Source organism: Pseudophryne corroboree, chromosome 4 (assembly GCF_028390025.1).
Source record: "Pseudophryne corroboree isolate aPseCor3 chromosome 4, aPseCor3.hap2, whole genome shotgun sequence".
NCBI lineage: Eukaryota > Metazoa > Chordata > Amphibia > Anura > Myobatrachidae > Pseudophryne > Pseudophryne corroboree.
In genome coordinates, this window is record NC_086447.1 from 197,205,124 (window position 1) to 197,227,215 (window position 22,092).

The following is a 22,092-nucleotide window of genomic DNA, read 5'->3' on the forward strand; positions in this document are numbered from 1 at the left end:
AGTCGTATTTGGGGTTTTAGGTTGGGAAAAAAAGAGCATCAAGTGTTCTTGAAGAGCAACACCTTATAATGAAAGATTCTGCTGGTAAATTGCTATTCTGTAACAAAAATACAGCTACTAAACATGCCGAAACCCGGGATCGAACCAGGGACTTATAGATCTTCAGTCTAATGCTCTCCCAAATGAGCTATTGCAGTTACGTCTGACATTTGGAAAGTCTTTTTTGGTGTTTAAGATAAGGCAAACTGAAAGAACATCAAGTGTCCTAGAGGGCGAAACCTGAAAATAAATGTTTCTGCTGCTAAATTTCTTTTTGCTGAATTGCTACTCAGTAACAAAATGCAAACACCCAAACATGTGGAAACCCACGATCGTACTAGGGATTTTAAGGTCTTCAGTCTATTGCTCTCACAACTGAGCTATTTTGGCAAGCTATACTGATAAGAATGTCTTTTTTTGGAGCTAAAGATTTTGCAAACTGAAATAACATAAAATGTTTTTCAAGATCAAAAACTGAAAACAACAGTTTTTGCTGCTAAATTGCTATTCAGTAGCAAAAGCAAACACCCAACCATGCTAAACCCCAGGATTGAACAAGACACCCTTAGATCTTCAGTCTAATGTTCTCACAACTGAGCTATTTCGCCAAGCTCTACTAATAAGAAATTCTTTTATTGGGGCTAATAATAATGCAAACTGTAATAACATGAAATGAACTTGAAGACCAGAACCTGAACACGGCAGTTTCTGCTGCTAAATTGCTATTCTGTAACAAAAAAACAGCAACTAAATATGCCGAAACCCGGGATCGAACCAGGGACCTTTATATCTTCAGTCTAACACTCTCCCAACTGAGCTATTTCGGCTAATTGTGAAAGATGTCAAGCCGTATTTGGGGTTTTAGGCTGGGAAAAAAAGAGCATTAAGTGTTCTTGATGAACAACACCTGATAATGAAAGATTCTGCTGGTAAATTGCTATTCTGTAACAAAAATACAGCAACTAAACATGCCGAATCCTGGGATCGAACCCAGGACCTTTAGATCTTCAGTTTAATGCTCTCACAAAAGAGCTATTGCGTGTAAGTCTGACGTTTAGAAAGTCTTTTTTGGTGTTTAAGATAAGGCAAACTGAAAGAACATCAAGTGTCCTAGAGGGCGAAACCTGAAAATTAAAGTTTCTGCTGCTAAATTTCTTTTTGCTGACTTGCTACTCAGTAACAAACTGCAAACACCCAAACATGTGGAAACCCACGATCGTACTAGGGATTTTAAGGTCTTCAGTCTATTGCTCTCACAACTGAGCTATTTTGGCAAGCTATACTGATAAAAATGTCTTTTTTTGGAGCTAAAGATTTTGCAAACTGAAATAACATAAAATGTTTTTCAAGATCAAAAACTGAAAACAACAGTTTTTGCTGCTAAATTGCAATTCAGTAGCAAAAGCAAACACCCAACCATGCTAAACCCCAGGATTGAACAAGACACCCTTAGATCTTCAGTCTAATGTTCTCACAACTGAGCTATTTCGCCAAGCTCTACTAATAAGAAATTATTTTATTGGGGCTAATAATAATGCAAACTGTAATAACATGAAATGATCTTGAAGACCAGAACCTGAACACGGCAGTTTCTGCTGCTAAACTGCTATTCTGTAACAAAAAAACAGCAACTAAATATGCCGAAACCCGGGATCGAACCAGGGACCTTTAGATCTTCAGTCTAACGCTCTCCCAACTGAGCTATTTCGGCTAATTGTGAAAGATGTCAAGCCGTATTTGGGGTTTTAGGCTGGGGAAAAAAAGAGCATTAAGTGTTCTTGATGTACAACACCTGATAATGAAAGATTCTGCTGGTAAATTGCTATTCTGTAACAAAAATACAGCAACTAAACATGCCGAATCCTGGGATCGAACCCAGGACCTTTAGATCTTTAGTTTAATGCTCTCACAAAAGAGCTATTGCGTGTAAGTCTGACGTTTAGAAAGTCTTTTTTGGTGTTTAAGATAAGGCAAACTGAAAGAACATCATGTGTCCTAGAGGGCGAAACCTGAAAATGAAAGTTTCTGCTGCTAAATTTCTTTTTGCTGAATAACAAACTGCAAACACCCAAACATGTGGAAACCCACAATCGTACTAGGGATTTTAAGGTCTTCAGTCTATTGCTCTCACAACTGAGCTATTTTGGCAAGCTATACTGATAAGAATGTCTTTTTTTAGGAGCTAAAGATTTTGCAAACTGAAATAACATAAAATGCTTTTCAAGATCAAAACCTGAACACAACAGTTTTTGCTGCTAAATTGCTATTCAGTAGCAAAAGCAAACACCCAACCATGCTAAACCCCAGGATTGAACAAGACACCCTTAGATCTTCAGTCTAATGTTGTCACAACTGAGCTATTTCGCCAAGCTCTACTAATAAGAAATTCTTTTATTGGGGCTAATAATAATGCAAACTGTAATAACATGAAATGTTCTTGAAGACCAGAACCTGAACACGGCAGTTTCTGCTGCTAAATTGCTATTCTGTAACAAAAAAAACAGCAACTAAATATGCCAAAACCCGGGATCGAACCAGGGACCTTTAGATCTTCAGTCTAACGCTCTCCCAACTGAGCTATTTCGGCTAATTGTGAAAGATGTCAAGCCGTATTTGGGGTTTTAGGCTGGGAAAAAAAAGAGCATTAAGTGTTCTTGATGTACAACACCTGATAATGAAAGATTCTGCTGGTAAATTGCTATTCTGTAACAAAAATACAGCAACTAAACATGCCGAATCCTGGGATCGAACCCAGGACCTTTAGATCTTCAGTTTAATGCTCTCACAAAAGAGTTATTGCGTGTAAGTCTGACGTTTAGAAAGTCTTTTTTGGTGTTTAAGATAAGGCAAACTGAAAGAACATCGTGTCCTAGAGGGCGAAACCTGAAAATGAAAGTTTCTGCTGCTAAATTTCTTTTTGCTGAATAACAAACTGCAAACACCCAAACATGTGGAAACCCACAATCGTACTAGGGATTTTAAGGTCTTCAGTCTATTGCTCTCACAACTGAGCTATTTTGGCAAGCTATACTGATAAAAATGTCTTTTTTTGGAGCTAAAGATTTTGCAAACTGAAATAACATAAAATGTTTTTCAAGATCAAAAACTGAAAACAACAGTTTTTGCTGCTAAATTGCTATTCAGTAGCAAAAGCAAACACCCAACCATGCTAAACCCCAGGATTGAACAAGACACCCTTAGATCTTCAGTCTAATGTTGTCACAACTGAGCTATTTCGCCAAGCTCTACTAATAAGAAATTCTTTTATTGGGGCTAATAATAATGCAAACTGTAATAACATGAAATGTTCTTGAAGACCAGAACCTGAACACGGCAGTTTCTGCTGCTAAATTACTATTCTGTAACAAAAAAACAGCAACTAAATATGCCGAAACCCGGGATCGAACCAGGGACCTTTAGATCTTCAGTCTAACTCTCTCCCAACTGAGCTATTTCGGCTAATTGTGAAAGATGCCAAGCCGTATTTGGGGTTTTAGGCTGGGGAAAAAAAGAGCATTAAGTGTTCTTGATGTACAACACCTGATAATGAAAGATTCTGCTGGTAAATTGCTATTCTGTAACAAAAATACAGCAACTAAACATGCCGAATCCTGGGATCGAACCCAGGACCTTTAGATCTTCAGTTTAATGCTCTCACAAAAGAGCTATTGCGTGTAAGTCTGACGTTTAGAAAGTCTTTTTTGGTGTTTAAGATAAGGCAAACTGAAAGAACATCAAGTGTCCTAGAGGGCGAAACCTGAAAATGAAAGTTTCTGCTGCTAAATTTCTTTTTGCTGAATAACAAACTGCAAACACCCAAACATGTGGAAACCCACAATCGTACTAGGGATTTTAAGGTCTTCAGTCTATTGCTCTCACAACTGAGCTATTTTGGCAAGCTATACTGATAAGAATGTCTTATTTTAGGAGCTAAAGATTTTGCAAACTGAAATAACATAAAATGCTTTTCAAGATCAAAACCTGAACACAACAGTTTTTGCTGCTAAATTGCTATTCAGTAGCAAAAGCAAACACCCAACCATGCTAAACCCCAGGATTGAACAAGACACCCTTAGATCTTCAGTCTAATGTTGTCACAACTGAGCTATTTCGCCAAGCTCTACTAATAAGAAATTATTTTATTGGGGCTAATAATAATGCAAACTGTAATAACATGAAATGAACTTGAAGACCAGAACCTGAACACGGCAGTTTCTGCTGCTAAATTGCTATTCTGTAACAAAAAAACAGCAACTAAATATGCCGAAACCCGGGATCGAACCAGGGACCTTTATATCTTCAGTCTAACACTCTCCCAACTGAGCTATTTCGGCTAATTGTGAAAGATGTCAAGCCGTATTTGGGGTTTTAGGCTGGGAAAAAAAGAGCATTAAGTGTTCTTGATGAACAACACCTGATAATGAAAGATTCTGCTGGTAAATTGCTATTCTGTAACAAAAATACAGCAACTAAACATGCCGAATCCTGGGATCGAACCCAGGACCTTTAGATCTTCAGTTTAATGCTCTCACAAAAGAGCTATTGCGTGTAAGTCTGACGTTTAGAAAGTCTTTTTTGGTGTTTAAGATAAGGCAAACTGAAAGAACATCAAGTGTCCTAGAGGGCGAAACCTGAAAATAAATGTTTCTGCTGCTAAATTTCTTTTTGCTGAATTGCTACTCAGTAACAAAATGCAAACACCCAAACATGTGGAAACCCACGATCGTACTAGGGATTTTAAGGTCTTCAGTCTATTGCTCTCACAACTGAGCTATTTTGGCAAGCTATACTGATAAGAATGTCTTTTTTTGGAGCTAAAGATTTTGCAAACTGAAATAACATAAAATGTTTTTCAAGATCAAAAACTGAAAACAACAGTTTTTGCTGCTAAATTGCTATTCAGTAGCAAAAGCAAACACCCAACCATGCTAAACCCCAGGATTGAACAAGACACCCTTAGATCTTCAGTCTAATGTTCTCACAACTGAGCTATTTCGCCAAGCTCTACTAATAAGAAATTCTTTTATTGGGGCTAATAATAATGCAAACTGTAATAACATGAAATGAACTTGAAGACCAGAACCTGAACACGGCAGTTTCTGCTGCTAAATTGCTATTCTGTAACAAAAAAACAGCAACTAAATATGCCGAAACCCGGGATCGAACCAGGGACCTTTATATCTTCAGTCTAACACTCTCCCAACTGAGCTATTTCGGCTAATTGTGAAAGATGTCAAGCCGTATTTGGGGTTTTAGGCTGGGAAAAAAAGAGCATTAAGTGTTCTTGATGAACAACACCTGATAATGAAAGATTCTGCTGGTAAATTGCTATTCTGTAACAAAAATACAGCAACTAAACATGCCGAATCCTGGGATCGAACCCAGGACCTTTAGATCTTCAGTTTAATGCTCTCACAAAAGAGCTATTGCGTGTAAGTCTGACGTTTAGAAAGTCTTTTTTGGTGTTTAAGATAAGGCAAACTGAAAGAACATCAAGTGTCCTAGAGGGCGAAACCTGAAAATTAAAGTTTCTGCTGCTAAATTTCTTTTTGCTGACTTGCTACTCAGTAACAAACTGCAAACACCCAAACATGTGGAAACCCACGATCGTACTAGGGATTTTAAGGTCTTCAGTCTATTGCTCTCACAACTGAGCTATTTTGGCAAGCTATACTGATAAAAATGTCTTTTTTTGGAGCTAAAGATTTTGCAAACTGAAATAACATAAAATGTTTTTCAAGATCAAAAACTGAAAACAACAGTTTTTGCTGCTAAATTGCAATTCAGTAGCAAAAGCAAACACCCAACCATGCTAAACCCCAGGATTGAACAAGACACCCTTAGATCTTCAGTCTAATGTTCTCACAACTGAGCTATTTCGCCAAGCTCTACTAATAAGAAATTATTTTATTGGGGCTAATAATAATGCAAACTGTAATAACATGAAATGATCTTGAAGACCAGAACCTGAACACGGCAGTTTCTGCTGCTAAACTGCTATTCTGTAACAAAAAAACAGCAACTAAATATGCCGAAACCCGGGATCGAACCAGGGACCTTTAGATCTTCAGTCTAACGCTCTCCCAACTGAGCTATTTCGGCTAATTGTGAAAGATGTCAAGCCGTATTTGGGGTTTTAGGCTGGGGAAAAAAAGAGCATTAAGTGTTCTTGATGTACAACACCTGATAATGAAAGATTCTGCTGGTAAATTGCTATTCTGTAACAAAAATACAGCAACTAAACATGCCGAATCCTGGGATCGAACCCAGGACCTTTAGATCTTTAGTTTAATGCTCTCACAAAAGAGCTATTGCGTGTAAGTCTGACGTTTAGAAAGTCTTTTTTGGTGTTTAAGATAAGGCAAACTGAAAGAACATCATGTGTCCTAGAGGGCGAAACCTGAAAATGAAAGTTTCTGCTGCTAAATTTCTTTTTGCTGAATAACAAACTGCAAACACCCAAACATGTGGAAACCCACAATCGTACTAGGGATTTTAAGGTCTTCAGTCTATTGCTCTCACAACTGAGCTATTTTGGCAAGCTATACTGATAAGAATGTCTTTTTTTAGGAGCTAAAGATTTTGCAAACTGAAATAACATAAAATGCTTTTCAAGATCAAAACCTGAACACAACAGTTTTTGCTGCTAAATTGCTATTCAGTAGCAAAAGCAAACACCCAACCATGCTAAACCCCAGGATTGAACAAGACACCCTTAGATCTTCAGTCTAATGTTGTCACAACTGAGCTATTTCGCCAAGCTCTACTAATAAGAAATTCTTTTATTGGGGCTAATAATAATGCAAACTGTAATAACATGAAATGTTCTTGAAGACCAGAACCTGAACACGGCAGTTTCTGCTGCTAAATTGCTATTCTGTAACAAAAAAAACAGCAACTAAATATGCCAAAACCCGGGATCGAACCAGGGACCTTTAGATCTTCAGTCTAACGCTCTCCCAACTGAGCTATTTCGGCTAATTGTGAAAGATGTCAAGCCGTATTTGGGGTTTTAGGCTGGGAAAAAAAAGAGCATTAAGTGTTCTTGATGTACAACACCTGATAATGAAAGATTCTGCTGGTAAATTGCTATTCTGTAACAAAAATACAGCAACTAAACATGCCGAATCCTGGGATCGAACCCAGGACCTTTAGATCTTCAGTTTAATGCTCTCACAAAAGAGTTATTGCGTGTAAGTCTGACGTTTAGAAAGTCTTTTTTGGTGTTTAAGATAAGGCAAACTGAAAGAACATCGTGTCCTAGAGGGCGAAACCTGAAAATGAAAGTTTCTGCTGCTAAATTTCTTTTTGCTGAATAACAAACTGCAAACACCCAAACATGTGGAAACCCACAATCGTACTAGGGATTTTAAGGTCTTCAGTCTATTGCTCTCACAACTGAGCTATTTTGGCAAGCTATACTGATAAAAATGTCTTTTTTTGGAGCTAAAGATTTTGCAAACTGAAATAACATAAAATGTTTTTCAAGATCAAAAACTGAAAACAACAGTTTTTGCTGCTAAATTGCTATTCAGTAGCAAAAGCAAACACCCAACCATGCTAAACCCCAGGATTGAACAAGACACCCTTAGATCTTCAGTCTAATGTTGTCACAACTGAGCTATTTCGCCAAGCTCTACTAATAAGAAATTCTTTTATTGGGGCTAATAATAATGCAAACTGTAATAACATGAAATGTTCTTGAAGACCAGAACCTGAACACGGCAGTTTCTGCTGCTAAATTACTATTCTGTAACAAAAAAACAGCAACTAAATATGCCGAAACCCGGGATCGAACCAGGGACCTTTAGATCTTCAGTCTAACTCTCTCCCAACTGAGCTATTTCGGCTAATTGTGAAAGATGCCAAGCCGTATTTGGGGTTTTAGGCTGGGGAAAAAAAGAGCATTAAGTGTTCTTGATGTACAACACCTGATAATGAAAGATTCTGCTGGTAAATTGCTATTCTGTAACAAAAATACAGCAACTAAACATGCCGAATCCTGGGATCGAACCCAGGACCTTTAGATCTTCAGTTTAATGCTCTCACAAAAGAGCTATTGCGTGTAAGTCTGACGTTTAGAAAGTCTTTTTTGGTGTTTAAGATAAGGCAAACTGAAAGAACATCAAGTGTCCTAGAGGGCGAAACCTGAAAATGAAAGTTTCTGCTGCTAAATTTCTTTTTGCTGAATAACAAACTGCAAACACCCAAACATGTGGAAACCCACAATCGTACTAGGGATTTTAAGGTCTTCAGTCTATTGCTCTCACAACTGAGCTATTTTGGCAAGCTATACTGATAAGAATGTCTTATTTTAGGAGCTAAAGATTTTGCAAACTGAAATAACATAAAATGCTTTTCAAGATCAAAACCTGAACACAACAGTTTTTGCTGCTAAATTGCTATTCAGTAGCAAAAGCAAACACCCAACCATGCTAAACCCCAGGATTGAACAAGACACCCTTAGATCTTCAGTCTAATGTTGTCACAACTGAGCTATTTCGCCAAGCTCTACTAATAAGAAATTATTTTATTGGGGCTAATAATAATGCAAACTGTAATAACATGAAATGAACTTGAAGACCAGAACCTGAACACGGCAGTTTCTGCTGCTAAATTGCTATTCTGTAACAAAAAAACAGCAACTAAATATGCCGAAACCCGGGATCGAACCAGGGACCTTTATATCTTCAGTCTAACACTCTCCCAACTGAGCTATTTTGGCTAATTGTGAAAGATGTCAAGCCGTATTTGGGGTTTTAGGTTGGGAAAAAAAGAGCATCAAGTGTTCTTGAAGAGCAACACCTTATAATGAAAGATTCTGCTGGTAAATTGCTATTCTGTAACAAAAATACAGCTACTAAACATGCCGAAACCCGGGATCTAACCAGGGACTTATAGATCTTCAGTCTAATGCTCTCCCAAATGAGATATTGCAGCTACGTCTGACATTTGGAAAGTCTTTTTTGGTGTTTAAGATAAGGCAAACTGAAAGAACATCAAGTGTCCTAGAGGGCGAAACCTGAAAATAAACGTTTCTGCTGCTAAATTTCTTTTTGCTGAATTGCTACTCAGTAACAAAATGCAAACACCCAAACATGTGGAAACCCACGATCATACTAGGGATTTTAAGGTCTTCAGTCTATTGCTCTCACAACTGAGCTATTTTGGCAAGCTATACTGATAAGAATGTCTTTTTTTGGAGCTAAAGATTTTGCAAACTGAAATAACATAAAATGTTTTTCAAGATCAAAAACTGAAAACAACAGTTTTTGCTGCTAAATTGCTATTCAGTAGCAAAAGCAAACACCCAACCATGCTAAACCCCAGGATTGAACAAGACACCCTTAGATCTTCAGTCTAATGTTGTCACAACTGAGCTATTTCGCCAAGCTCTACTAATAATAAATTATTTTATTGGGGCTAATAATAATGCAAACTGTAATAACATGAAATGTTCTTGAAGACCAGAACCTGAACACGGCAGTTTCTGCTGCTAAATTGCTATTCTGTAACAAAAAAAACAGCAACTAAATATGCCAAAACCCAGGATAGAACCAGGGACCTTTAGATCTTCAGTCTAACGCTCTCCCAAATGAGCTATTTCGGCTAATTGTGACAGATGTCAAGTCGTATTTGGGGTTTTAGGTTGGGAAAAAAAGAGCATCAAGTGTTCTTGAAGAGCAACACCTTATAATGAAAGATTCTGCTGGTAAATTGCTATTCTGTAACAAAAATACAGCTACTAAACATGCCGAAACCAGGGATCGAACCAGGGACTTATAGATCTTCAGTCTAATGCTCTCCCAAATGAGATATTGCAGCTACGTCTGACATTTGGAAAGTCTTTTTTGGTGTTTAAGATAAGGCAAACTGAAAGAACATCAAGTGTCCTAGAGGGCGAAACCTGAAAATAAACGTTTCTGCTGCTAAATTTCTTTTTGCTGAATTGCTACTCAGTAACAAAATGCAAACACCCAAACATGTGGAAACCCACGATCGTACTAGGGATTTTAAGGTCTTCAGTCTATTGCTCTCACAACTGAGCTATTTTGGCAAGCTATACTGATAAGAATGTCTTTTTTTGGAGCTAAAGATTTTGCAAACTGAAATAACATAAAATGTTTTTCAAGATCAAAAACTGAAAACAACAGTTTTTGCTGCTAAATTGCAATTCAGTAGCAAAAGCAAACACCCAACCATGCTAAACCCAAGGATTGAACAAGACACCCTTAGATCTTCAGTCTAATGTTCTCACAACTGAGCTATTTCGCCAAGCTCTACTAATAAGAAATTCTTTTATTGGGGCTAATAATAATGCAAACTGTAATAACATGAAATGAACTTGAAGACCAGAACCTGAACACGGCAGTTTCTGCTGCTAAATTGCTATTCTGTAACAAAAAAACAGCAACTAAATATGCCGAAACCCGGGATCGAACCAGGGACCTTTATATCTTCAGTCTAACACTCTCCCAACTGAGCTATTTTGGCTAATTGTGAAAGATGTCAAGCCGTATTTGGGGTTTTAGGCTGGGAAAAAAAGAGCATTAAGTGTTCTTGATGAACAACACCTGATAATGAAAGATTCTGCTGGTAAATTGCTATTCTGTAACAAAAATACAGCAACTAAACATACCGAATCCTGGGATCGAACCCAGGAGATTTAGATCTTCAGTTTAATGCTCTCACAAAAGAGCTATTGCGTGTAAGTCTGACGTTTAGAAAGTCTTTTTTGGTGTTTAAGATAAGGCAAACTGAAAGAACATCAAGTGTCCTAGAGGGCGAAACCTGAAAATAAAAGTTTCTGCTGCTAAATTTCTTTTTGCTGACTTGCTACTCAGTAACAAACTGCAAACACCCAAACATGTGGAAACCCACGATCATACTAGGGATTTTAAGGTCTTCAGTCTATTGCTCTCACAACTGAGCTATTTTGGCAAGCTATACTGATAAAAATGTCTTTTTTTTGGAGCTAAAGATTTTGCAAACTGAAATAACATAAAATGTTTTTCAAGATCAAAAACTGAAAACAACAGTTTTTGCTGCTAAATTGCTATTCAGTAGCAAAAGCAAACACCCAACCATGCTAAACCCCAGGATTGAACAAGACACCCTTAGATCTTCAGTCTAATGTTCTCACAACTGAGCTATTTCGCCAAGCTCTACTAATAAGAAATTCTTTTATTGGGGCTAATAATAATGCAAACTGTAATAACATGAAATGATCTTTAAGACCAGAACCTGAACACGGCAGTTTCTGCTGCTAAATTGCTATTCTATAACAAAAAAACAGCAACTAAATATGCCGAAACCCGGGATCGAACCAGGGACCTTTAGATCTTCAGTCTAACACTCTCCCAACTGAGCTATTTCGGCTAATTGTGAAAGATGCCAAGCCGTATTTGGGGTTTTAGGCTGGGAAAAAAAAGAGCATTAAGTGTTCTTGATGTACAACACCTGATAATGAAAGATTCTGCTAGTAAATTGCTATTCTGTAACAAAAATACAGCAACTAAACATGCCGAATCCTGGGATCGAACCCAGGACCTTTAGATCTTCTGTTTAATGCTCTCACAAAAGAGCTATTGCGTGTAAGTCTGACGTTTAGAAAGTCTTTTTTGGTGTTTAAGATAAGGCAAACTGAAAGAACATCAAGTGTCCTAGAGGGCGAAACCTGAAAATGAAAGTTTCTGCTGCTAAATTTCTTTTTGCTGAATAACAAACTGCAAACACCCAAACATGTGGAAACCCACAATCGTACTAGGGATTTTAAGGTCTTCAGTCTATTGCTCTCACAACTGAGCTATTTTGGCAAGCTATACTGATAAGAATGTCTTTTTTTAGGAGCTAAAGATTTTGCAAACTGAAATAACATAAAATGCTTTTCAAGATCAAAACCTGAACACAACAGTTTTTGCTGCTAAATTGCTATTCAGTAGCAAAAGCAAACACCCAACCATGCTAAACCCCAGGATTGAACAAGACACCCTTAGATCTTCAGTCTAATGTTGTCACAACTGAGCTATTTCGCCAAGCTCTACTAATAAGAAATTCTTTTATTGCGGCTAATAATAATGCAAACTGTAATAACATGAAATGTTCTTGAAGACCAGAACCTGAACATGGCAGTTTCTGCTGCTAAATTGCTATTCTGTAACAAAAAAAACAGCAACTAAATATGCCAAAACCCAGGATCGAACCAGGGACCTTTAGATCTTCAGTCTAACGCTCTCCCAACTGAGCTATTTCGGCTAATTGTGACAGATGTCAAGTCGTATTTGGGGTTTTAGGTTGGGAAAAAAAGAGCATCAAGTGTTCTTGAAGAGCAACACCTTATAATGAAAGATTCTGCTGGTAAATTGCTATTCTGTAACAAAAATACAGCTACTAAACATGCCGAAACCCGGGATCGAACCAGGGACTTATAGATCTTCAGTCTAATGCTCTCCCAAATGAGCTATTGCAGTTACGTCTGACATTTGGAAAGTCTTTTTTGGTGTTTAAGATAAGGCAAACTGAAAGAACATCAAGTGTCCTAGAGGGCGAAACCTGAAAATAAACGTTTCTGCTGCTAAATTTCTTTTTGCTGAATTGCTACTCAGTAACAAAATGCAAACACCCAAACATGTGGAAACCCACGATCGTACTAGGGATTTTAAGGTCATCAGTCTATTGCTCTCACAACTGAGCTATTTTGGCAAGCTATACTGATAAGAATGTCTTTTTTTGGAGCTAAAGATTTTGCAAACTGAAATAACATAAAATGTTTTTCAAGATCAAAAACTGAAAACAACAGTTTTTGCTGCTAAATTGCTATTCAGTAGCAAAAGCAAACACCCAACCATGCTAAACCCCAGGATTGAACAAGACACCCTTAGATCTTCAGTCTAATGTTCTCACAACTGAGCTATTTCGCCAAGCTCTACTAATAAGAAATTCTTTTATTGGGGCTAATAATAATGCAAACTGTAATAACATGAAATGAACTTGAAGACCAGAACCTGAACACGGCAGTTTCTGCTGCTAAATTGCTATTCTGTAACAAAAAAACAGCAACTAAATATGCCGAAACCCGGGATCGAACCAGGGACCTTTATATCTTCAGTCTAACACTCTCCCAACTGAGCTATTTCGGCTAATTGTGAAAGATGTCAAGCCGTATTTGGGGTTTTAGGCTGGGAAAAAAAGAGCATTAAGTGTTCTTGATGAACAACACCTGATAATGAAAGATTCTGCTGGTAAATTGCTATTCTGTAACAAAAATACAGCAACTAAACATGCCGAATCCTGGGATCGAACCCAGGAGCTTTAGATCTTCAGTTTAATGCTCTCACAAAAGAGCTATTGCGTGTAAGTCTGACGTTTAGAAAGTCTTTTTTGGTGTTTAAGATAAGGCAAACTGAAAGAACATCAAGTGTCCTAGAGGGCGAAACCTGAAAATTAAAGTTTCTGCTGCTAAATTTCTTTTTGCTGACTTGCTACTCAGTAACAAACTGCAAACACCCAAACATGTGGAAACCCACGATCGTACTAGGGATTTTAAGGTCTTCAGTCTATTGCTCTCACAACTGAGCTATTTTGGCAAGCTATACTGATAAAAATGTCTTTTTTTGGAGCTAAAGATTTTGCAAACTGAAATAACATAAAATGTTTTTCAAGATCAAAAACTGAAAACAACAGTTTTTGCTGCTAAATTGCAATTCAGTAGCAAAAGCAAACACCCAACCATGCTAAACCCCAGGATTGAACAAGACACCCTTAGATCTTCAGTCTAATGTTCTCACAACTGAGCTATTTCGCCAAGCTCTACTAATAAGAAATTCTTTTATTGGGGCTAATAATAATGCAAACTGTAATAACATGAAATGATCTTGAAGACCAGAACCTGAACACGGCAGTTTCTGCTGCTAAACTGCTATTCTGTAACAAAAAAACAGCAACTAAATATGCCGAAACCCGGGATCGAACCAGGGACCTTTAGATCTTCAGTCTAACGCTCTCCCAACTGAGCTATTTCGGCTAATTGTGAAAGATGTCAAGCCGTATTTGGGGTTTTAGGCTGGGGAAAAAAAGAGCATTAAGTGTTCTTGATGTACAACACCTGATAATGAAAGATTCTGCTGGTAAATTGCTATTCTGTAACAAAAATACAGCAACTAAACATGCCGAATCCTGGGATCGAACCCAGGACCTTTAGATCTTTAGTTTAATGCTCTCACAAAAGAGATATTGCGTGTAAGTCTGACGTTTAGAAAGTCTTTTTTGGTGTTTAAGATAAGGCAAACTGAAAGAACATCAAGTGTCCTAGAGGGCGAAACCTGAAAATGAAAGTTTCTGCTGCTAAATTTCTTTTTGCTGAATAACAAACTGCAAACACCCAAACATGTGGAAACCCACAATCGTACTAGGGATTTTAAGGTCTTCAGTCTATTGCTCTCACAACTGAGCTATTTTGGCAAGCTATACTGATAAGAATGTCTTTTTTTAGGAGCTAAAGATTTTGCAAACTGAAATAACATAAAATGCTTTTCAAGATCAAAACCTGAACACAACAGTTTTTGCTGCTAAATTGCTATTCAGTAGCAAAAGCAAACACCCAACCATGCTAAACCCCAGGATTGAACAAGACACCCTTAGATCTTCAGTCTAATGTTGTCACAACTGAGCTATTTCGCCAAGCTCTACTAATAAGAAATTCTTTTATTGGGGCTAATAACAATGCAAACTATAATAACATGAAATGTTCTTGAAGACCAGAACCTGAACACGGCAGTTTCTGCTGCTAAATTGCTATTCTGTAACAAAAAAAACAGCAACTAAATATGCCAAAACCCGGGATTGAACCAGTGACCTTTAGATCTTCAGTCTAACGCTTTCCCAACTGAGCTATTTCGGCTAATTGTGAAAGATGTCAAGCCGTATTTGGGGTTTTAGGCTGGGAAAAAAAAGAGCATTAAGTGTTCTTGATGTACAACACCTGATAATGAAAGATTCTGCTGGTAAATTGCTATTCTGTAACAAAAATACAGCAACTAAACATGCCGAATCCTGGGATCGAACCCAGGACCTTTAGATCTTCAGTTTAATGCTCTCACAAAAGAGTTATTGCGTGTAAGTCTGACGTCTAGAAAGTCTTTTTTGGTGTTTAAGATAAGGCAAACTGAAAGAACATCAAGTGTCCTAGAGGGCGAAACCTGAAAATGAAAGTTTCTGCTGCTAAATTTCTTTTTGCTGAATAACAAACTGCAAACACCCAAACATGTGGAAACCCACAATCGTACTAGGGATTTTAAGGTCTTCAGTCTATTGCTCTCACAACTGAGCTATTTTGGCAAGCTATACTGATAAGAATGTCTTTTTTTAGGAGCTAAAGATTTTGCAAACTGAAATAACATAAAATGCTTTTCAAGATCAAAACCTGAACACAACAGTTTTTGCTGCTAAATTGCTATTCAGTAGCAAAAGCAAACACCCAACCATGCTAAACCCCAGGATTGAACAAGACACCCTTAGATCTTCAGTCTAATGTTGTCACAACTGAGCTATTTCGCCAAGCTCTACTAATAAGAAATTCTTTTATTGGGGCTAATAATAATGCAAACTGTAATAACATGAAATGTTCTTGAAGACCAGAACCTGAACACGGCAGTTTCTGCTGCTAAATTGCTATTCTGTAACAAAAAAAACAGCAACTAAATATGCCGAAACCCGGTATCGAACCAGGGACCTTTAGATCTTCAGTCTAACGCTCTCCCAACTAAGCTATTTCGGCTAATTGTGAAAGATGTCAAGCCGTATTTGGGGTTTTAGGCTGGGAAAAAAAAGAGCATTAAGTGTTCTTGATGTACAACACCTGATAATGAAAGATTCTGCTGGTAAATTGCTATTCTGTAACAAAAATACAGCAACTAAACATGCCGAATCCTGGGATCGAACCCAGGACCTTTAGATCTTCAGTTTAATGCTCTCACAAAAGAGTTATTGCGTGTAAGTCTGACGTTTAGAAAGTCTTTTTTGGTGTTTAAGATAAGGCAAACTGAAAGAACATCAAGTGTCCTAGAGGGCGAAACCTGAAAATGAAAGTTTCTGCTGCTAAATTTCTTTTTGCTGAATAACAAACTGCAAACACCCAAACATGTGGAAACCCACAATCGTACTAGGGATTTTAAGGTCTTCAGTCTATTGCTCTCACAACTGAGCTATTTTGGCAAGCTATACTGATAAAAATGTCTTTTTTTGGAGCTAAAGATTTTGCAAACTGAAATAACATAAAATGTTTTTCAAGATCAAAAACTGAAAACAACAGTTTTTGCTGCTAAATTGCTATTCAGTAGCAAAAGCAAACACCCAACCATGCTAAACCCCAGGATTGAACAAGACACCCTTAGATCTTCAGTCTAATGTTGTCACAACTGACCTATTTCGCCAAGCTCTACTAATAAGAAATTCTTTTATTGGGGCTAATAATAATGCAAACTGTAATAACATGAAATGTTCTTGAAGACCAGAACCTGAACACGGCAGTTTCTGCTGCTAAATTACTATTCTGTAACAAAAAAACAGCAACTAAATATGCCGAAACCCGGGATCGAACCAGGGACCTTTAGATCTTCAGTCTAACTCTCTCCCAACTGAGCTATTTCGGCTAATTGTGAAAGATGCCAAGCCGTATTTGGGGTTTTAGGCTGGGGAAAAAAAGAGCATTAAGTGTTCTTGATGTACAACACCTGATAATGAAAGATTCTGCTGGTAAATTGCTATTCTGTAACAAAAATACAGCTACTAAACATGCCGAAACCCGGGATCTAACCAGGGACTTATAGATCTTCAGTCTAATGCTCTCCCAAATGAGATATTGCAGCTACGTCTGACATTTGGAAAGTCTTTTTTGGTGTTTAAGATAAGGCAAACTGAAAGAACATCAAGTGTCCTAGAGGGCGAAACCTGAAAATAAACGTTTCTGCTGCTAAATTTCTTTTTGCTGAATTGCTACTCAGTAACAAAATGCAAACACCCAAACATGTGGAAACCCACGATCATACTAGGGATTTTAAGGTCTTCAGTCTATTGCTCTCACAACTGAGCTATTTTGGCAAGCTATACTGATAAGAATGTCTTTTTTTGGAGCTAAAGATTTTGCAAACTGAAATAACATAAAATGTTTTTCAAGATCAAAAACTGAAAACAACAGTTTTTGCTGCTAAATTGCTATTCAGTAGCAAAAGCAAACACCCAACCATGCTAAACCCCAGGATTGAACAAGACACCCTTAGATCTTCAGTCTAATGTTGTCACAACTGAGCTATTTCGCCAAGCTCTACTAATAATAAATTATTTTATTGGGGCTAATAATAATGCAAACTGTAATAACATGAAATGTTCTTGAAGACCAGAACCTGAACACGGCAGTTTCTGCTGCTAAATTGCTATTCTGTAACAAAAAAAACAGCAACTAAATATGCCAAAACCCAGGATAGAACCAGGGACCTTTAGATCTTCAGTCTAACGCTCTCCCAAATGAGCTATTTCGGCTAATTGTGACAGATGGCAAGTCGTATTTGGGGTTTTAGGTTGGGAAAAAAAGAGCATCAAGTGTTCTTGAAGAGCAACACATTATAATGAAAGATTCTGCTGGTAAATTGCTATTCTGTAACAAAAATACAGCTACTAAACATGCCGAAACCAGGGATCAAACAAGGGACTTATAGATCTTCAGTCTAATGCTCTCCCAAATGAGATATTGCAGCTACGTCTGACATTTGGAAAGTCTTTTTTGGTGTTTAAGATAAGGCAAACTGAAAGAACATCAAGTGTCCTAGAGGGCGAAACCTGAAAATAAACGTTTCTGCTGCTAAATTTCTTTTTGCTGAATTGCTACTCAGTAACAAAATGCAAACACCCAAACATGTGGAAACCCACGATCGTACTAGGGATTTTAAGGTCTTCAGTCTATTGCTCTCACAACTGAGCTATTTTGGCAAGCTATACTGATAAGAATGTCTTTTTTTGGAGCTAAAGATTTTGCAAACTGAAATAACATAAAATGTTTTTCAAGATCAAAAACTGAAAACAACAGTTTTTGCTGCTAAATTGCAATTCAGTAGCAAAAGCAAACACCCAACCATGCTAAACCCCAGGATTGAACAAGACACCCTTAGATCTTCAGTCTAATGTTCTCACAACTGAGCTATTTCGCCAAGCTCTACTAATAAGAAATTCTTTTATTGGGGCTAATAATAATGCAAACTGTAATAACATGAAATGAACTTGAAGACCAGAACCTGAACACGGCAGTTTCTGCTGCTAAATTGCTATTCTGTAACAAAAAAACAGCAACTAAATATGCCGAAACCCGGGATCGAACCAGGGACCTTTATATCTTCAGTCTAACACTCTCCCAACTGAGCTATTTTGGCTAATTGTGAAAGATGTCAAGCCGTATTTGGGGTTTTAGGCTGGGAAAAAAAGAGCATTAAGTGTTCTTGATGAACAACACCTGATAATGAAAGATTCTGCTGGTAAATTGCTATTCTGTAACAAAAATACAGCAACTAAACATACCGAATCCTGGGATCGAACCAAGGAGATTTAGATCTTCAGTTTAATGCTCTCACAAAAGAGCTATTGCGTGTAAGTCTGACGTTTAGAAAGTCTTTTTTGGTGTTTAAGATAAGGCAAACTGAAAGAACATCAAGTGTCCTAGAGGGCGAAACCTGAATATAAAAGTTTCTGCTGCTAAATTTCTTTTTGCTGACTTGCTACGCAGTAACAAACTGCAAACACCCAAACATGTGGAAACCCACGATCATACTAGGGATTTTAAGGTCTTCAGTCTATTGCTCTCACAACTGAGCTATTTTGGCAAGCTATACTGATAAAAATGTCTTTTTTTTGGAGCTAAAGATTTTGCAAACTGAAATAACATAAAATGTTTTTCAAGATCAAAAACTGAAAACAACAGTTTTTGCTGCTAAATTGCTATTCAGTAGCAAAAGCAAACACCCAACCATGCTAAACCCCAGGATTGAACAAGACACCCTTAGATCTTCAGTCTAATGTTCTCACTACTGAGCTATTTCGCCAAGCTCTACTAATAAGAAATTCTTTTACTGGGGCTAATAATAATGCAAACTGTAATAACATGAAATGATCTTTTAGACCAGAACCTGAACACGGCAGTTTCTGCTGCTAAATTGCTATTCTATAACAAAAAAACAGCAACTAAATATGCCGAAACCCGGGATCGAACCAGGGACCTTTAGATCTTCAGTCTAACACTCTCCCAACTGAGCTATTTCGGCTAATTGTGAAAGATGCCAAGCCGTATTTGGGGTTTTACAAAGCAGAGAGAAATATACTGGCGCCGGCTGGATCTCAAAAATGAAAGAACGGAAACAGTTGTATCAATTAAAAAATAAAATAATACATTTATTAAATATAAAAAATAATAATAATAAGAGTGGGTATAAATATCTGATATAATATCAAGAGGGTATTTAAAATTCAGCAGTTGAGAGTCACTCAATTTATCCTATGACCACTTGTATTTTCATTAGGCAGTGAATACTGGTATTCTGGCTAGAACTCAGTCCTCCTTGGTATCCTCACAAAATTTCAAATATGGATATTACCATGGTCTCAGATGAAAGGCCCCTTGGTTCTCGTTAGCAATTCGAGGTCCAATAGCAGCAGGGGAATGAGGAGACTTCAGATGGAAAGTGATGGTATGGATCCTGGAGGATTCAAAGTCCAATTATTGCCAGATATTCCAAAAGGTGGTTTGAAGTGCCAGTGGTCAGGGAGGAGTATATCTCTGTAGCTCAACGCGTTTCGCTGGACTAGATCACCGCCAGCTTCCTCAGGAGCATGTGTCTCATGTATACTGGGACATCTTTATATACCCCCATAACTATGGTAAAATTAAAACACCTGGTTGTAAGGTTATCCAGGTGTGGAAACATACACATTAAGACAATAAATGGTCAAAGTAAAATTTAAAAGACAAAGAAGGCAATCTTACCGGAGTACATGTCATATTGTAATATTATACTATAAAAACGAGCATAGGATAAGGTAGAAAATTAAGATTTTAGAAAGGATCATTTGCATGATTACCTGATCACGTGATCCGTTCCGATCACGTGACTGGACGGCATCCAATCATTACGGCTGTAGTTTATTTATTGTGTGCAAAGACAGCCGGAAAGTGTCCATATTAGGACTTGACCCGGTCACATGACACCTCCAACCACGTGACCGGGTAGACCACAGTGATCCGTATAACGGGAAATCTTCCGATCACGTGACTTTGTTTTATCACGTGACCGGACAGATACACGGAAGAGCAAAACATGACTGACGTGGATAGCGTTGCGTTCCACAGACAGAATTATTGTGTGTAACAGGTTGTCAAGGTGATCACCCTCAATGGGCGGTGCATTAATAGCAACATATAAATGAAGGAGCGTCAGTAATATACACAAGATGGAATTGCAGTATCCTATCTTCATTGTATTAGATAGGTGTATTCGAGGTTGATTTCCACATAAGTTGCAATAGACCACAATATTAGATCTGATGTATAGCATACATATGCAGGTTGTAAATAGTCAAAATATATATATAATAACAAAGAAAGATTATATAAAAAAAAATTATATATAATATAATATAGATATAAATAAAAAATAATAAATAGAAATGGATATAATCATACTAATAAAAATAAATTAAAAAATATATAAATCACTTAATCAGTGGTCTATCTAGAGACTCATATATTATAATAGTCTGCCATATTGAATCTATATAGATATCAAAGATTGCATAGCCCAGTATCAAAGACTGAAGACTGACATAAAATTATTGTATTCGGAGGGAAATTCAAGGTGACTTATAGTATTATAATGGATATATTAAATTAATAGTTCAAACCAAGGAGCTCTTGACATGGTGATATATTCCTAGCTATGTACTTAATATAAGTTATTCACGGTATATTATAATGAACTTGGTGGGTGATGATTAACTCTATTTTAATATTTCAATTATTATATTGGTGATAGGGAGGGAGATTTAAATAATTAGATATATGAGTGAATGGTCCGAAAGACAATATCACACCTAAGGTATTGTGTTTAGTTCAATACTTTCATTAAGTCCATCTGGATGTAACGAATTCATTTTGAACATCCAATATATTTCTCTACAGCATAATTTGTTAAATCTATCACCTCCTCTTGGTGTAGGTATAATATGTTCTAAACATACCAATGTTAAACTTTTAGGATCACCATCATGAACTAAATTAAAGTGGCGTGAGACACTGTGTAGATTGTTACGTTTAATAATATTTCTACGGTGTTCCATAAATCTTACATGAACAGCCCTCGTGGTTCGCCCCACATAATTCAGACCACAGCCACAGGTAAGTAAATAAATGATAAATTTGGAGTCGCAATTCATAAATGACTCGAGTTTATAGGGGTCTTCATTGCCAGGTAATTGTATGATGGTAGTTTTTTTCTGCATATAAGAACATGTTGTACATCTGGATTTGCCACATCTGTGGCACCCTAATGGTTTCGTGGTTAGCCATTGATGTCCAAGGGAGGTTTCTTTAGATATCCCCGGCATCAAATGGCTAGGTGCCAGTATGGATTTTAATGATCTGTTTCTCTTGTATATTACACAGGGTTTGGGGGGCAAAATCTCATTCAAAACTTTATCCTGTTTTAATACTCTATAATTTTTAGAGATGATGTTTTTTATTTCACTAGCACAATTATTGTATTTACAGACAAATGCAAATTGTCTGTTATCGTCGTCTCTAGTTTTTTGGTAGTTAGGGTTATTTAAAGAAGATTGTTGATGAGGTTTCATCTGTAAGAGATTATTTCTATCCATAAGGAGAACCTCCTTGTATGCTGTATCAAGGAGCTCTTCAGGATATTTACGTTGTTTGAGAGCATTCATCAATTCATAGGCCTGATTCTTAAAGGATTCTAGAGAGGAACAATTGCGTCGTAGGCGCATTAATTGTCCCTTAGG

At 37.2% G+C, this 22,092-nt stretch overlaps 22 non-coding genes across 22 annotated transcripts; all 22 read right to left on the reverse strand.

Moving 5' to 3' along the window:
- Positions 1–793: 793 nt before the first annotated feature.
- Positions 794–866, reverse strand: TRNAF-GAA (transfer RNA phenylalanine (anticodon GAA)). Its single transcript has one exon. It is a non-coding gene; the product is annotated as a tRNA-Phe (tRNA).
- An 811-nt stretch (positions 867–1,677) lies between these two features.
- TRNAF-GAA (transfer RNA phenylalanine (anticodon GAA)) lies at positions 1,678–1,750 on the reverse strand. Its single transcript has one exon. It is a non-coding gene; the product is annotated as a tRNA-Phe (tRNA).
- An 803-nt stretch (positions 1,751–2,553) lies between these two features.
- On the reverse strand, positions 2,554–2,626 carry TRNAF-GAA (transfer RNA phenylalanine (anticodon GAA)). Its single transcript has one exon. It is a non-coding gene; the product is annotated as a tRNA-Phe (tRNA).
- Positions 2,627–3,425: 799 nt separating this feature from the next.
- Positions 3,426–3,498, reverse strand: TRNAF-GAA (transfer RNA phenylalanine (anticodon GAA)). Its single transcript has one exon. It is a non-coding gene; the product is annotated as a tRNA-Phe (tRNA).
- An 802-nt stretch (positions 3,499–4,300) lies between these two features.
- On the reverse strand, positions 4,301–4,373 carry TRNAF-GAA (transfer RNA phenylalanine (anticodon GAA)). Its single transcript has one exon. It is a non-coding gene; the product is annotated as a tRNA-Phe (tRNA).
- Positions 4,374–5,184: 811 nt separating this feature from the next.
- TRNAF-GAA (transfer RNA phenylalanine (anticodon GAA)) lies at positions 5,185–5,257 on the reverse strand. Its single transcript has one exon. It is a non-coding gene; the product is annotated as a tRNA-Phe (tRNA).
- An 811-nt stretch (positions 5,258–6,068) lies between these two features.
- Positions 6,069–6,141, reverse strand: TRNAF-GAA (transfer RNA phenylalanine (anticodon GAA)). The gene has a single exon. It is a non-coding gene; the product is annotated as a tRNA-Phe (tRNA).
- An 803-nt stretch (positions 6,142–6,944) lies between these two features.
- TRNAF-GAA (transfer RNA phenylalanine (anticodon GAA)) lies at positions 6,945–7,017 on the reverse strand. Its single transcript has one exon. It is a non-coding gene; the product is annotated as a tRNA-Phe (tRNA).
- Positions 7,018–7,816: 799 nt separating this feature from the next.
- On the reverse strand, positions 7,817–7,889 carry TRNAF-GAA (transfer RNA phenylalanine (anticodon GAA)). The gene has a single exon. It is a non-coding gene; the product is annotated as a tRNA-Phe (tRNA).
- An 802-nt stretch (positions 7,890–8,691) lies between these two features.
- Positions 8,692–8,764, reverse strand: TRNAF-GAA (transfer RNA phenylalanine (anticodon GAA)). Its single transcript has one exon. It is a non-coding gene; the product is annotated as a tRNA-Phe (tRNA).
- An 812-nt stretch (positions 8,765–9,576) lies between these two features.
- TRNAF-GAA (transfer RNA phenylalanine (anticodon GAA)) lies at positions 9,577–9,649 on the reverse strand. Its single transcript has one exon. It is a non-coding gene; the product is annotated as a tRNA-Phe (tRNA).
- An 811-nt stretch (positions 9,650–10,460) lies between these two features.
- TRNAF-GAA (transfer RNA phenylalanine (anticodon GAA)) lies at positions 10,461–10,533 on the reverse strand. Its single transcript has one exon. It is a non-coding gene; the product is annotated as a tRNA-Phe (tRNA).
- An 812-nt stretch (positions 10,534–11,345) lies between these two features.
- On the reverse strand, positions 11,346–11,418 carry TRNAF-GAA (transfer RNA phenylalanine (anticodon GAA)). Its single transcript has one exon. It is a non-coding gene; the product is annotated as a tRNA-Phe (tRNA).
- Positions 11,419–12,221: 803 nt separating this feature from the next.
- Positions 12,222–12,294, reverse strand: TRNAF-GAA (transfer RNA phenylalanine (anticodon GAA)). The gene has a single exon. It is a non-coding gene; the product is annotated as a tRNA-Phe (tRNA).
- An 811-nt stretch (positions 12,295–13,105) lies between these two features.
- Positions 13,106–13,178, reverse strand: TRNAF-GAA (transfer RNA phenylalanine (anticodon GAA)). The gene has a single exon. It is a non-coding gene; the product is annotated as a tRNA-Phe (tRNA).
- An 811-nt stretch (positions 13,179–13,989) lies between these two features.
- Positions 13,990–14,062, reverse strand: TRNAF-GAA (transfer RNA phenylalanine (anticodon GAA)). The gene has a single exon. It is a non-coding gene; the product is annotated as a tRNA-Phe (tRNA).
- Positions 14,063–14,865: 803 nt separating this feature from the next.
- TRNAF-GAA (transfer RNA phenylalanine (anticodon GAA)) lies at positions 14,866–14,938 on the reverse strand. Its single transcript has one exon. It is a non-coding gene; the product is annotated as a tRNA-Phe (tRNA).
- An 803-nt stretch (positions 14,939–15,741) lies between these two features.
- On the reverse strand, positions 15,742–15,814 carry TRNAF-GAA (transfer RNA phenylalanine (anticodon GAA)). Its single transcript has one exon. It is a non-coding gene; the product is annotated as a tRNA-Phe (tRNA).
- Positions 15,815–16,615: 801 nt separating this feature from the next.
- TRNAF-GAA (transfer RNA phenylalanine (anticodon GAA)) lies at positions 16,616–16,688 on the reverse strand. The gene has a single exon. It is a non-coding gene; the product is annotated as a tRNA-Phe (tRNA).
- An 813-nt stretch (positions 16,689–17,501) lies between these two features.
- Positions 17,502–17,574, reverse strand: TRNAF-GAA (transfer RNA phenylalanine (anticodon GAA)). The gene has a single exon. It is a non-coding gene; the product is annotated as a tRNA-Phe (tRNA).
- Positions 17,575–18,385: 811 nt separating this feature from the next.
- Positions 18,386–18,458, reverse strand: TRNAF-GAA (transfer RNA phenylalanine (anticodon GAA)). The gene has a single exon. It is a non-coding gene; the product is annotated as a tRNA-Phe (tRNA).
- An 812-nt stretch (positions 18,459–19,270) lies between these two features.
- Positions 19,271–19,343, reverse strand: TRNAF-GAA (transfer RNA phenylalanine (anticodon GAA)). Its single transcript has one exon. It is a non-coding gene; the product is annotated as a tRNA-Phe (tRNA).
- Positions 19,344–22,092: the final 2,749 nt, after the last annotated feature.